This window comes from Anabrus simplex, chromosome 2, assembly GCF_040414725.1.
Source record: "Anabrus simplex isolate iqAnaSimp1 chromosome 2, ASM4041472v1, whole genome shotgun sequence".
Lineage (NCBI taxonomy): Eukaryota > Metazoa > Arthropoda > Insecta > Orthoptera > Tettigoniidae > Anabrus > Anabrus simplex.
The window spans coordinates 1,043,552,781-1,043,567,297 of NC_090266.1; the positions used below are offsets into that span (position 1 = coordinate 1,043,552,781).

The following is a 14,517-nucleotide window of genomic DNA, read 5'->3' on the forward strand; positions in this document are numbered from 1 at the left end:
TGTGATGAGAAAGGTGGAGGTCAGCAATCCAGGCGGTACACTGTTCAACCGTGTAAACACAGAATCTGGCGTATGCTGATGATGTTGATATGCTTTCCAGAAGATTGAAAGACCTAGAGGAAGGATTGGATAGATTAGAAAAGGAAGGAGAAATGGGCCTAAGAGTAAATAATGCCAAAACTCATTACCTGTTTGCATCTAGGAGGACCATAGTTAGGGAAGACAAGTGCATAAAATTGAATGGGATTAACTACGAGAGATGTGAAAAGTTTAAGTATTTAGGAGTGCTGGTGACAAAAGATAATGACATGAAAGAGGAAATAAAAGCAAGGATTGCTGCAAGCAATAGGTCTTACTTAGCTTTACTGAAAGTGTTTAGATCACGCAGCCTTGGTAGAAGATTAAAGTTGACAGTCTATCGAACAGTATTACGACCAGTGGTAACTTATGGTTCTGAAACATGGACAATGACCAAAGCAGATGAAGAACTGTTGAACAGATGGGAGACAAAAATACTGAGAAAGATTTTTGGCCCAGTGAAGGAAGGGGAATTTTGGAGAATAAGGAAAAACAAGGAATTGGAAGAACTCTATGGACATCCAAATATCGTAACCGAAATAAAAAGCAACAGATTAAGGTGGTTGGGACACGTGGAGAGAATGCCGGATAATAGGGCTGTCGAGAAGATCTACAAAGGAAATCCAGGTGCTAGAAGATGGAAAGGGAGACCCAGGAAAAGATGGCTAGATGAGGTGGAGGAGGATTTAAGAAAGATGGGATAAAGAAGATGGAGGAGGCGTGCAGAAGATCGTGAAGATTGGGCTACAATTGTCAGAGAGGCCAAGGCCCTACAAGGGCTGTAGCGCCGAGGAGGAAGTAAGTAAGTAAGATGCACATAATTGTATGAATGTTATAAATAAATAAAATAAAATCCCACCAACTACTATTGCAGTGTTCAGAGACAATGAATGAGGTGATGGAATTTTGTCCTACAGGAGTTCTTTTAACCCTAGATTGGTAGAGTACGTAAAAATTACCTTTATCAAAAATACGTTCCCCCCGCCCCCCATTCCCCTTCATCACCGCTTGTTCGGCTGGAAGTGCGGTTTGCTAATCAACTGTGAAATGGATGTGTTGCACCCGTGCTCCCATCAGTCTTATCATATTGAAACTCTACACATAAATATGATGTATTCTACCAATGCATGTAAGTTTCTGCATGTGTGCCTGACATATGTCTATCAATAATGGACCTTCTCTTCACCACACTCCACGTATATCTTCTTATGACCAGCACTGTAGCTGCTATGTAGCTAGATATAATAGTGCGAGATAATGCCATGTCAGTGTGGGAAGAGGAAGTAATAGGAGGAGACAAGGTCATACATGAAAACACAGGACAGGGACAATCTCCTCATCTTCATTATACTGTTATGGTTTTCAGTGTTCAGTCTGCAAGCCTCCTTGAATTAACTATGCATCTCCACAATCCTCTATTTGCAACTATTTCTGTGGCCTCATTTAGTTCCATACCTCTTCATTAAAAACAGTGTTTAACCATCATTGCCTTTGTCTCCCTCTATTTCTCTTATCCTCCATGGCTAAATCTATTATTATCCCAGGTAACATATCATCTATTCATCTCGCATGAGCCTACCACCAAAGCCGGTTTGTACACACATCTTTAACCATCAAATTTATTCTTAGCCTTTATATCTTCATTCCAAGGATCTTCCTACCATTGTTCCCACCTGTTTGTACCAGCAATCTTTCTAACTACTTTCATGTCTGTTACTCTCAACTTATACGATATCCTGAGTCCACTCACCTTTCACACCTGTACAGTTTGTTTTTATTGTTTTTTTAAACAATTTCCTATACATTCCACTTGTAACTTTACTGTTGTTAATAATAAAATAATCATAAATGAAATTACTCAAAACTTAATAAAATAATTGAAATAAATTAAATTAATAAAAATATTTAATCGAAATATCCGTAGTATGGGCGCCAGAGTTCACCAGAATGGATCCCTCGGATTTTGATAGGGCATGATAATTCTTTTTCTCCCAGAGCATGTACATAAAAGCTGCGTACTGGTACATCTGCTTCAGGCCTTACCTAACCTTCTGAAAACGACTAAATAGGTAGGAACTGCACCTAGGTTCATCAGTAACTCCCCTGATTCTAAAATAACTAACTATATTCTCAATAAAATCTGCGCATGAGCACCTCATCAACACACCAAAATATACATATAATACACACACAAAATATTGCTGGAAGACCCCATATTTACAACAACAATGAAAACAGTGGGAAAATGAAAGCGAGGACTAAGCCACCATTTACAGTTAGTCCGGTGAACGATGCACATATATCTACCTAAGTACCTTTCACGGTCTCTGTATCAACAACTTGCAGATTCTCATAATTGTCACATATCACACAGATACTGTACCTCATAATACTGTGTCAACTGACTAACACTTGTTTTGCAGATACATTCACTTGAGCAACACATGCTCGTCACACTAAAACGTAAATTCTGGAAAGTCTGAGATATATCACCTCACAGCTTTCACCAACATGTAATACCAAACCGCCACAAGTGATACAATACTAAGTGCCTAAGCACTCCACAGTTATAGGACAGTCACATTCCACAAATATAATAAGACTACCTTCCACCAACGTTTGAAGTCCAGTACAGTACCGTCCAGTGTGAAGTACATTCCCGTGTCGTGTGTCAGCACTACTTCATTCCCGTACAGTCTCCCTCACCGTATGACCACATGCATATACAAACATCAGCTTCCCCCTTCCTCTCATATGATACGCCTAGATTGATCCTGTTCAGCCAATCATGAGTAGATCTCATGTCAAGACCACACCCTGAATCTCTTCCTGGCCCCAAGACAATAACACCATCAACAGACTCTAGGGTGTTTCCCATGAGTTACCGGAACTTTCCGACTACAACAACAAATCCACCTCGCCAGACTCTGGGATGTCCGCATGTCATACAAACTTCCCGAGTTATGAATAGCAATATTTTCCTGGCCGTTGTACAAAACAAATTACTCATACCACATATGGAGACCTTCCAGCTTACAATATTAATAAAAATGAAATGGCGTATAGCTTTTAGTGCCGGGAGTGTCCAAGGACATGTTTGGCTCACCAGGTGCAGGTCTTTTTGATTTGACTCCTCCAGGCGACCTGCGCGTCATGAGGATGAAATTGTGATGTAGACGACACATACACCCAGCCCCCATGCCAGCAAAATTAACCAATGATGGTTAAAATTCCCGACCCTGCTGGGAATCAAACCTGGGACCCCTGTGACCAAAGGCCAGCATGTTAAGCATTTAGCCATGGAGCCAGACAAACTCATGTCCTCATCCTGAGGTGGTGCAGCTCTTTTCAGGCACACCCCCATTGGAGGTGAGCTGCATGTACCATTTCAACCACATACCAGCCCTCCTGCCAGTTTTAAATTTCTGGCAGTACCGGGAACCGAATCCGGGCCCCCCAGGACGGCAGCTAATAACACTAACCATTACGCTATGGAGACGGACATAATACTAATAATAGATATACAAATGAAATAATAATAATAATAATAATAATAATAATAATAACAACAGGAATAATGACAATATTTCTCACTTCTGCATACAGTACAAGGGTGCGATAAATGTACCATCACACATTGACACAAGATAAGTCTCATTACAACAATGGGATAAGAACGGGCTAGGAGCAGAAAGGAACTGTCCATCGCCTTAATTAAGGTACGGCCGCAGCATTTGCCTGGTGTAAAAATGAGAAACAACCGAAAATCATCCTCAAGGCTCCTGACAGTATGGTTCAAACCCAATCTCCCGAATGCAAGCTGACAACTAAGTGACCCAAACCACACAGCCACTCACTCATTCACCTGTGCAGTAAGTCTGTACAGAAAAACTAGACTGATGTAAAAATAGTTTCATCTATGAGCTGACCTCTGTTTTACAAACTAACAATCACAAATGCAAGCTCACTGCATTAGCTTTGCAGAGCCTTGATTAAATTTCACACAGTATACTACCATCCTGGGAGAAAACACATCCTAGCATTAGTATTTCTTACACTGGAGTTATGTCAGTACAGAAGAAACCTAATAGGGTTGAGAATGACAGACTAAAATATCATTCCTAACCTTGAAGTGAAGATGAAACACTGGTAGATATTTCTATGGTATTAATTGCAACAAAATACCAATGCCATATATAAATTTAAAATATCTGTGTTTATAAAAAGCAATTCACAAAGAGTTTCAATAACCTATGTTTTAAGATGAAACACAAAAATATAAATGCTTTCTGGTACTGCTGACAGATAGTTAACACATACTCCCCCAGTTACCTCAATCTCCAGCCAGTTTATCTCTGTACTCGTTGGTATGCAAATTCATTGTATTCTCACCACAATCCCCCCAAAGTACTTCTTCTACTTGCCATCTATCTACTCCTAAATGCATGTGGTTCCACAGAAATGGAAAAGGATATACTATATAGTGGTTGGAGGCCGAAGAAGCACCGAACAGGATGAAAGGAAAGAAAGCACCAGGTCGGGACGTGGTCAGTACAAAAATAATATTGGCTTTACATCCCACTAAGGGCCTGTACTACGACAGCCAGATAAAAGTGCGGTATAAATTTATTTGCCAGTTTGGACATTTATCTGGAAGTTCGGTTGACACCGCGTACTACGACTATCGTTTATGTGCAATCTGGGAAAATATTCTCAAGTATAGCTATGCCGAAGTTGGAGAGGCTGTTAACGCTCTTATCTGGGACTTAGCTCTCATCGGGGACGCTACCGCAAAGAATCAAGATGGCTACTCATGAAGATTAATCTACATCTGCATGATGCTGTGCGAAATTAAGTTGTTACAATGTAATTTATGTATATATTTATGAAGTATGTCATGCTTCCTGTCCAGCTATCACAGAATTCTAAAAGATATCCCAAGCTAGAAAGTTGTTGCTACTGAGTATATCAGTAGTACACATGCGGTTCATCGTAAGCTTCTTGGTAGCCGTGGTCGTTAGGGCAGCAAAGTTTGCTGATAAGCTTTTTTTCGTTGGTTCGAGTCCCAATTAACATTTTTTTACCTTGTAAATTGTAGTCGGTTGGGTACTAGAGGTGATAGCACACATTTCCTAATCATTAAAATGCGTGTCAAAAAGTGTGGGTTCTATTCCAAATCTATCCGCGACGTTGTTCATGGCGATCCGTCGAATGAGGATGTTAAGGAGGTTATATTTCTTTTAGTTCATAACAACTTGCTACAAAAGTATTTACGCTAAAGTGAGATAAATGCTTGCCAGTTACTATTCCCACGTTGTATTGAAAAGAAAGAAACTAACTACCGGTACTTATTCAATGAGCAAACAATTTTTGAATTAATAATAAAATTAATGATCCCACGCTGCATCAATGGCATTAATTACGAATATAAACTTTACTTTCAACGTAACGCGCAACCTCGTAAGTAGTACTAGACAAAAAAGATACATAACCTGAATCTTAACTTTTGCGTCCAGGTTACATTTATTTCCTATAACAGTTTCAGTTTCGTTATACAGTTAATTAATTTTAACATTTCTTCGTATGTGTATATTTCAGTCCTAATTCTGTTTTTGACCTGGACTTCCACATTATAGCTTAATAAAAGTCTGATATTGGACTATAGTAATACAATTTCAAAAGGAATAGAGCTAAACAAGCGAAAACACCAGGGAACACTTGTACCACCGCGCTAAATTTCACTATATTTTCAGTAACCTTATTACCAACCCAATAAAAATGTTACTACATCTTCCGCATTACAATACCGTAGTTAAAATCCGTTGGTAGTATGCAATAAAATATTTAACTTCTAGTTTGCAAAACTGCAGCCTACGTATCTGGCTGTTTATCTGACAGTCGTAGTACAGGCCCTAAATATTTTTACGGTTTTCAGAGACCCTGCAGTGCCGGAATTTAGCCCCGCATGAGTTCTTATACATGCCAGTAAATCTACCAACACGAGGCTGATGTATATGAGCACCTTCAAATACCGCTGGACTGAGCCAGGATAGAACCTACCAAGTTGGGGTCAGAATGCCAGCGCCTCAACCGTCTGAACCACTCAGTCCGGCACGCGTATGTACGTATGCGCACGTGCGGGCTGACAGCAGCAGGAGAGATGGGGAAACAGTGGCTGTATTGAGGAATCAAAATAATGTGGAAGGAGAGGACCCCTGAACATCAGTAAAAGGGAATAATCATACCCACCTCCAAGAAGGAAAATAGAATGGAGTACAAAAATTACAGTTCCTCTCTGTTCTCTGTACAAACAGGCCCATCAAGGTCTTGCATTGTATGGAGAACTTTCTGGTTTCACAACAATACTCCTGTCAATGCCGTTAACACAATCCACTTGCTTAATTACTTATTAATTTATTGTTTACCTATGAAAACTGATGCTACAGGCCACTACCAAGTTATATATTATCAACAGAGGAACTTCGTTTTACGTCAGCTTTTAGATGTCAACATTCATCCAGTGTTTATTCACTCCATGCTCAAGACTTTTAGGCATTGCACAGTAACAAAGACTTTTTAAACCATTTGTTAATATTTTTTCACTTCTATTTTATTATTCGACCATCAACTCCCTAACTTGTAAATTTTGTATGAATGACTTTTAAGCACCATCACACTGTATATTTCATCCAATTAACGTCATTTTGTTACTAATGGTTTATATTTTGTATTATAATATATATATATATCTCTCTTTGTTCATTTGACCTTTTGTGGCTGATGATGGTGTCCAAAGAAATTGAAACCGTACCTAATAAAAATGTTGTGATCTTGTATTAGCAATATATTTTGTATTGATATAAGGTGGATCATTTGTACTTCCCTTTATTGTATGTTAATTACAGGGGAGTCACACTGATGTCTTATTGTGCAAACGTTTTTCAAAAAATCCTAGACAGAGCAAATTGAAAGCTAACTGAAGGACAGTATGGCTTCCAATCTGGGAGGCCAACAGTAGACCATATACAATGGCAGAAAATGAAATCCAAACACCAAGAAGACATGAAATTAGAGAAATGCAATTTATGCTAAGCAATTGTCTAGGTAACATTTATTTGATTAAGGTTTCCAGGTCACAGGTTCAAGTAAGCGTGAAAAGACATGCAAAATGGAGGTACAGCAATAACTGCTGTAGTCGCCACAATTTTGAATGAAAGCATGCAAACGAGCATGCATTGTGTCGTACAGGTGACATGTCATTTTGTGGGATGAAGTTCCATGCCTGTTGCAATTGGTCAGTCAGATCAGCAATATGCTGGATCTGTTGTCCCATAATGTCCTCTATGTGCTCAAAGGGCTAAAAGTCAGGTGATCTTGCGGGCCAAGAAACTGCTTGACACTGTAGAGCAAGGCGAGTGACAGCAGTGGTATAAGAACGAGAGTTGATCCTGTTTGAAAACACCCCCCTTGAATACTACAAATGAATGGCAGCACAACAGTTTCAATAACCAGTCTGACATACAAATCTACTGTCAAAGTTATTGGGATAATGATAAGAGTGCTGTTGCTGTCAAAGGAAATCGCTCCCCACACCACGTGTAGGTCCAATGTGTTGACGCCACAGACAGCTTGGTTCCAAGTGCTCACCAGGCAGCCTCCTTACCAAGTCATGGCCATCACTGGTACCAAGACAGAAAAGGCTCTCATCTGAGATCACAACAGATCCCCACTCCACTCTCTAATGAGCTCTAGCTTGACACCCCTTAAGTCGCAGATGGCAGTGATTCGGAGTTAATGGCACGAATGCTAAAGGACATTTGGCTCAGTGCTGTACGTCAAGTAATCAATTTTTTGCAGTTAGCTGTGTCATTTCGGTGCCTGTTCCTTCTCCATAGTGGGCCATGTGAGGCCAGACCCCGGTCTTCTTGACACAGTGCCTTCCCATGACCATTGTTGCCAACTCCAAAGCATTGAGGATACATCCCTGCCAAGTCTTTCTGCAATATCGCAGAAAGAACCCATACCTTCTCGTAGCCCTATTACACGGCCTCAAACTCAGTATGCTGCTGATACTGCACATTCTTTGTCTCCTTAGAGGCATGTTTGACTCACACCTATCTTACATCAATACCGGATGATTAATGCACACAAAGTGTACAGCGCGTATTTACAGCAAACTTGCTTCACAAGGACATAGTGGCACTACTAGCACTAGTCTTTGTGAACTATCGCACACATGTGTATACGCAGTCATCTTTCAGATATGCAAACACGTCTCCTGAATTTAGTTTATCTAGCACAACTCCTTGGTGTTGGGGTTTCATTTTCCACCAGTGTATTAGCTGTTAGGCGTTTACAAGAATGCCATTATGAATATGGGAAGAATCTGCTGATGGCTTTTCCTTTTTTTTTTTAATATACAGAAGAGTAGAAGCAAGGTACAGAAAGCACGGGAGACCAAAGGCACCATAAAGCAGACTGTAAATTGAGTGAAGAAAATATACACAGGGAGCAAGAATTGTGTGAAAGTAGGAGGAGAAAGAATAGATTGGCAGGAACAGAAATGTGGCTTGAAACAAGGCAGTACACTGTCCCCCTTACTATTCTCCATGGTAATAGAAGAGATAATGAAAACGGTAGCAAGAATAATTTGGGAGAGGAAGAAATGAGAGCAATGATATTTGCAGATAGCTTGATTTGGGGAAACAGGGAAAAAGAGAAAAAGAAGCAGCTGGATGCATCGGAACAAACTGTGAAAAAATAGGAGAATATGAAGTTCAGCATAACTAAGAACGAGTTTGTGGCAACCCTCAGCGAGGAGAAACTATAAAAGGTATCTAGGAAGCACAAATGAAGAAACAAGAAAAAGTGAAAATGATATAAACATATTGTGAGACAAGCAGGAGCTTTCCTTAAGAATGTGAGAAGCCTGATATGGAGCAAGGATGTCCCCAGAGAAGTAAACTGTTAATACACTGAACTTGCTATGTACCAATGCAGAGTTATGCAGCAGAAACCTGTGCTATATGAAACGTGCCTTAAGTAGAGACAAAGAGAAATTAAGTTTCTGAGAAGCAGTACCGGTATAGGAGTAATGAGATTAGATAGAATGAGAAATTAAAATATCAGAAAGAAAGTACAAACAGAACCCTTGCAGGACAATACTGAGACAGCAAGACTCTGATGGTATGGACACACTAGAGTGTGCCAAGAGAACAAAATACTCAAGAAGATACGCAAGATGGATATACAACAAAAACGACCAAGAAGGAACACGAAGGGATACAGAAGAGTACTCACAAGATCAGATGACAGGGAAAGGGTGGGAAGACAGGAGATGGAGAGGCCTGTGTTCCAAACATACCCAACCTGTGGTCAGAAACTCTGCAAGATGACAATCTATCCTGTAGCACTAATACTTCAAACTAACTGGCTTTTCATAGCCTTTTGATCAGGTAATCACCAAACACTTAGGATCAGCCTGAAAGATTTCAGATTCCCAATTTCAATCTGTAGAACCATAAATTTGCAATCCAACATATGTAAGGAAGTAAGAGAGTGAGAAAGAGAACTTTTTTTTTTCATATTACTTTACGTCGCACCGACACAGATAGGTCTTATGGTGATGAAGGGATAGGAAACGGCAAGTAGAGGGAAGGAAGTGGCCACAGTATTTATCTGGAAGGGGTTCAAACCCACTATCTCCCGAATACTGGATACTGGCCGCACTTAAGCGGCTGCAGCTATCGAGCTTGGTTAACATACATTAAAGCAAGTGTAAAACACAATGTTGTAGCTAGCGTGCATCTCCTCTATTCAAGGACGAAGGATGAAACAGAACACAACTGGTATAACAAGAGTGCTTAAATGCGAGAGATTTATATCTAGATTTGGTGAAATGTAAACGGGCAAACTTCTCCATAATTTATCTTCTACTAATCATCGTAATTTTATCATAATTAAATAATATATCTGTGGATGTGGCTGATGGTTTTTTTTTTTTTTTTTTTATATACAGAAGAGTAGAAGCAACGTATAGAAAGCACTGGAGACCAAAGGCACCATAAAGCAGACTGTAAATTGAATGAAGAAAATATACATAGGGAGCATGAGTTGTGTGAAACTATCAAAAAAAGGGCGTTTTGAAGAACTTTCTTCGACAGTAATGGGGAAATACTTTTTTTTAAAGTGTTTTGGTCATTTTTTCAAACATTTTCAAACTTTCTGTTTTAATGATTATGTATAAATCATCTTCCTACAGCAGAGAGATGAAATTGACCATTTTCACCCAAAACTTTAATTTTCAAATATAGTTGTACAAAGTTGAAAATAATTTCCTCCCAATTACGAGTAAAATACAGCTGTAACATTAGCATACAGAAACTACATGACAAAAGCATATGCAAATGACTGAAAAACTGATATTTTCACATATTAGTCAGCAAGACATAGATCAAATTCATGCAGATGACATGATAAAATTTGTTTTAGGGCAATACAAACGGATTAATTTGTTGTATGATTTTTTCACACTTTCCTTCGTACTGCTATCACATACCATTACTGTACAAATAATGACTAACAACAGTAATAACCTCCAAAATGGTGCACCCTGGGCAATGTCCTGTAAAAGCAGAGTAGTAGAATGTCTGCACATGTGGCGGCCGAACTACATTTCAAATTTTTCCCGGCGATACTAAAACCCAGTTCAAGTGGAAATTCATATTTACAGTACTGGTATAGAAGAGTACTGTACCTTTCTTCTCCACAAATATTCCAAATCTTGTGTTTTGGCTCCATTATTTTATCAAAGAACACAAATTATGGAACATTATCTTCCACGCTTACATTTTACTACAGAAAATAATGTACCAAACAAGCTTCAAAGGATCTGAAACTTATCATGAACATAAAAACAAATTGAATATTTTTCACAGAAATAACCAAAATTTGTAAGTCGCCCCAACAGATTTATCATAAAGAATATGCAATTAGGACTGAACTGAAGGTAAGCTAACAAAATATATTTATTTTTCCTGAATTAACCTGTTTTAATACTGCAGTATATTACTCCAAAATGCTTACAAATAATTTACTATGGATCATCTTACCACCTTGCAAGAGCTGCTGATTTACTTTTTCTGCCTTGTAGTTTGTCTTTGGATATCTTTCAATATCAACAAGGCAGATTACAGCACATTAAATCAACAGCAGACATATCTGGGTCAAGTAACTGGAAAAAGAATTTAACAGGGAAGAGGAGATACACTGAAATTCTTATTGAAATTTTGCTTTATTATCTCATTCCTTATAAGTTAGGCAAAATATCCCCCTTTATCAATGTAAACACAAGCCTGAAGACATTTTCATAAAAGTAAATGCACAGGTCCACCAAACTATGCTTACCATTATTTAACTTCAGAAGAGAACTTTTTTTTTTTTGCTAGTTGTTTTACGTCGCACCGACACAGATATGTCTTATGGCGACGGTGGGATTGGAAAGGCCTAGGAATGGGAAGGAAGCGGCCGTGGCCTTAAGGTACAGCCCCAGCATTTGCCTGGTGTGAAAATGGGAAACCACAGAAAACCATCTTCAGGGCTGCCGACAGTGGGGTTCGAACCCACTATCTCCCGATTACTGGATACTGACCGCACTTAAGGGACTGCAGCTATCGGGCTCGGTGAAGAGAACTCTACTTCCTTCACTCCATGTATAACATCACCTAGTAGCATCCAGCATCAAGAGGACAAATTGGGGCAAATATTTGTTTATAGGAAGGGGAGTTAGGGATTGGCGTAACTTACCAAGGGAGATGTTTAATAAATTTCCAATTTTCTTTGAAATCATTTAAGAAAAGACAAGGAAAACAACAGATAGGGAATATGCCAACTGGGCGACTGCCCTAAATGCAGATCAGTAGTACTATATACTGGCATATGGCCTCCAGAGTGGTCTCTTTCTAGTAGACGGCCCATTAGGCGACCTGCATGTCTGTGAAGATGAGGGCCCTACCTAGGATGATTTCTAATGTTGCATACGCCACATACACCCAGCCCCCGAGCCAATGGAATTAACCAATTTAGGTTAAAATCCCCGACCCGGCCGGGAATCGAACCCGGGACCCTCTGAACCGCAGGCCAGTACGCCGACCATTCAGCCAACGAGTCGGACAGATCAGTAGTGATCGATTGATAATAATTACTTAATTTCTAATAACGACTGACTTGCACTACTGTTTAATATTGTTACTACCTTTATTATAGTCAATTAACAATGTGATTTGTTTACTGTAGTAATAAAAATAATAATAAAAATGTTATTGGCTTTACATCCCACGAACTACTTGTATGGTTTTTGAAGACGCCGAGGTGCCGGAATTTAGTCCCGCGGGAGTTCTTTTACGTGCCAGTAAATCTACAGACACTGGGCGAGTTGGCCATGCGGTTAGAGGCACGCGGCTGTGAACTTGCATCCAGGAGATAGTGGGTTCAAATCCCACTGTCGGCAGCCCTGAAGATGGTTTTCCATGGTTTCTCATTTTCACACCAGGCAAACGCTGGGGCTGTGCCTTAATTAAGGCCAGAGCCGCTTCCTTCCAACTCCCAGGCCTTTCCTATCCCATCGTCGCCATAAAACCTATCTGTGTCGGTGCGACGTAAAGCCACTAGCAAAAAAAAAAAAAAAACCATTTTAAAAAATCTCCAGACACGAGGCTAATATATTTGAACACCTTCAAATGCCACCGGACTAAGCCAGGATCGAACCTGCCAAGTTGGGGTCAGAAGGCCAGCGCCTCAACCATCTGAGCCACTCAGTCTGGCGATTGATTGATTGAACTGTACAATAACTGAGAGGACTACACCTTTCTCTGGTGATAAAAGAAAAACAAAATATTCTTTATTAAATTCTTACCTAGCAACTCACGTAAAATTCCATCAAATTAATAGTAGCCAACACAGGCAAGATTCCAGAACCAAATTTTGACACTAAAAAGAACCTAAATAAGAGAAGACTGTTTGTTGACATGCAAGCTGCTGGAAGAGTGGAAATTTTTATTACCTGAGTTATGATGGTATATGTATGCACAGCCATTATATGAACCTAAGAAATGAAAACTTGCTGTCGAGCCTTTGCTACTTTTGCAGGACAATGTTTGTCAATACAGAAGACATGATGATTTTTGTTTAAAGGAGTCTAATACAAAAAAAAGAAAACCTTTCTACCTAGTACAAGCGAACACTCAGCCAATACTGTATTAAAAAAATGCCTTAACAAACTTAAGACCTGTTACAACTCTAATACTGACACTTGCAACAGCTTTCACTTGCAGGTAAGGCAACCAATAAAATTAAGACAGCAAGTTGTTCAATAGTTAATGAAATACAGAGATCAGGTTCAAAAGTTGGATCATGGTTGGTTACAAACAAGTAGATGTTTAATCACTCGTTATTAGGCCAATTTAAGCCGTTCATCATCAATGACCAGCTTACTTGGTTTTCCTGTAGGTACACGCCTTCAAAAGTAACCACTGAAATGCCCAACAAATTTTAGGGAAAAGAAATTCATCAATTATAATATAATCAACAAGAAACGACATAAATACAGCAAATCCATTTCACTAAAAAAAATTACCATCGCTGGGGAGGGAGCAGGGGGGCGGGCATAGATGTGTGAAAGAAAAAGAACGACTCAACTTGTGTGTTGAATACATGGTCTCTCGAATGAGCGTTCCAATAAATATTTTGTGCTTAACATTGGGATAAGGGCTCCAGAACTAGTGACACGAAACTATTCTGGTACATTCTGTCATATGGACTCGAACTGTGTTACATCCAGTAACTTTTGTCAGAACACTGTCAACGATGAAGACTACATTAACCTGAACACTTTTAAACCTAAAATTGGTACTCAATAAAACCAGGCATCATATCTTCTATTTTTTTGAAAGGTATCTGCGTGTAAAATCCGGCAGCTACGAAATATCTCAAGTGACGCACTGGAAGTGTCAACTACGGTTGCGCAATCAATGTAAACTGTTTGACATTAAAAATAAGAAAAATATATATTCTTACCTTACAGATTACCTGGTTTAAAATGGATTAGCAAAAGTCCTTATGATCAATCAACGCAAAAACGACTTAAATGACAGAAAAACACAAATTCTGACAAAGTGTCAACTGTCACTTTTTTGACAGGGTTGCCAGAAGCCGGCCGGACACAAACAACAAAAGCTTTGAAACAAAACCGACAATATCTCGGAAGTTCTTTCTTTCTTTCTTGATATTTGGTTGGGCTCTGTATGTAACTAACACCCAGTTCCAATACTTTGTAAATGAAACACTGTCGAACACTCAGAAACATTTAGTTATGGTGACTAAGAAATACTTTATCTCGCAGTACAAGGATCACTGGTATGGGTGAACATCTACATCTTGTGG

At 39.3% G+C, this 14,517-nt stretch overlaps 1 protein-coding gene across 3 annotated transcripts in view; it reads right to left on the reverse strand.

Annotated features, from left to right (window-relative positions):
* Positions 1-14,269, reverse strand: part of LOC136864676 (activating transcription factor 7-interacting protein 1) — a 251,456-nt gene extending 237,187 nt beyond the window's left edge. For all 3 annotated transcript variants that reach the window (XM_068226381.1, XM_067141985.2, XM_067141983.2), the window contains exon 1: positions 14,152-14,269. The gene's annotated coding sequence lies outside the window, so the exon portion shown is untranslated. The remainder of the gene's footprint in view (positions 1-14,151) is intronic.
* Positions 14,270-14,517: the final 248 nt, after the last annotated feature.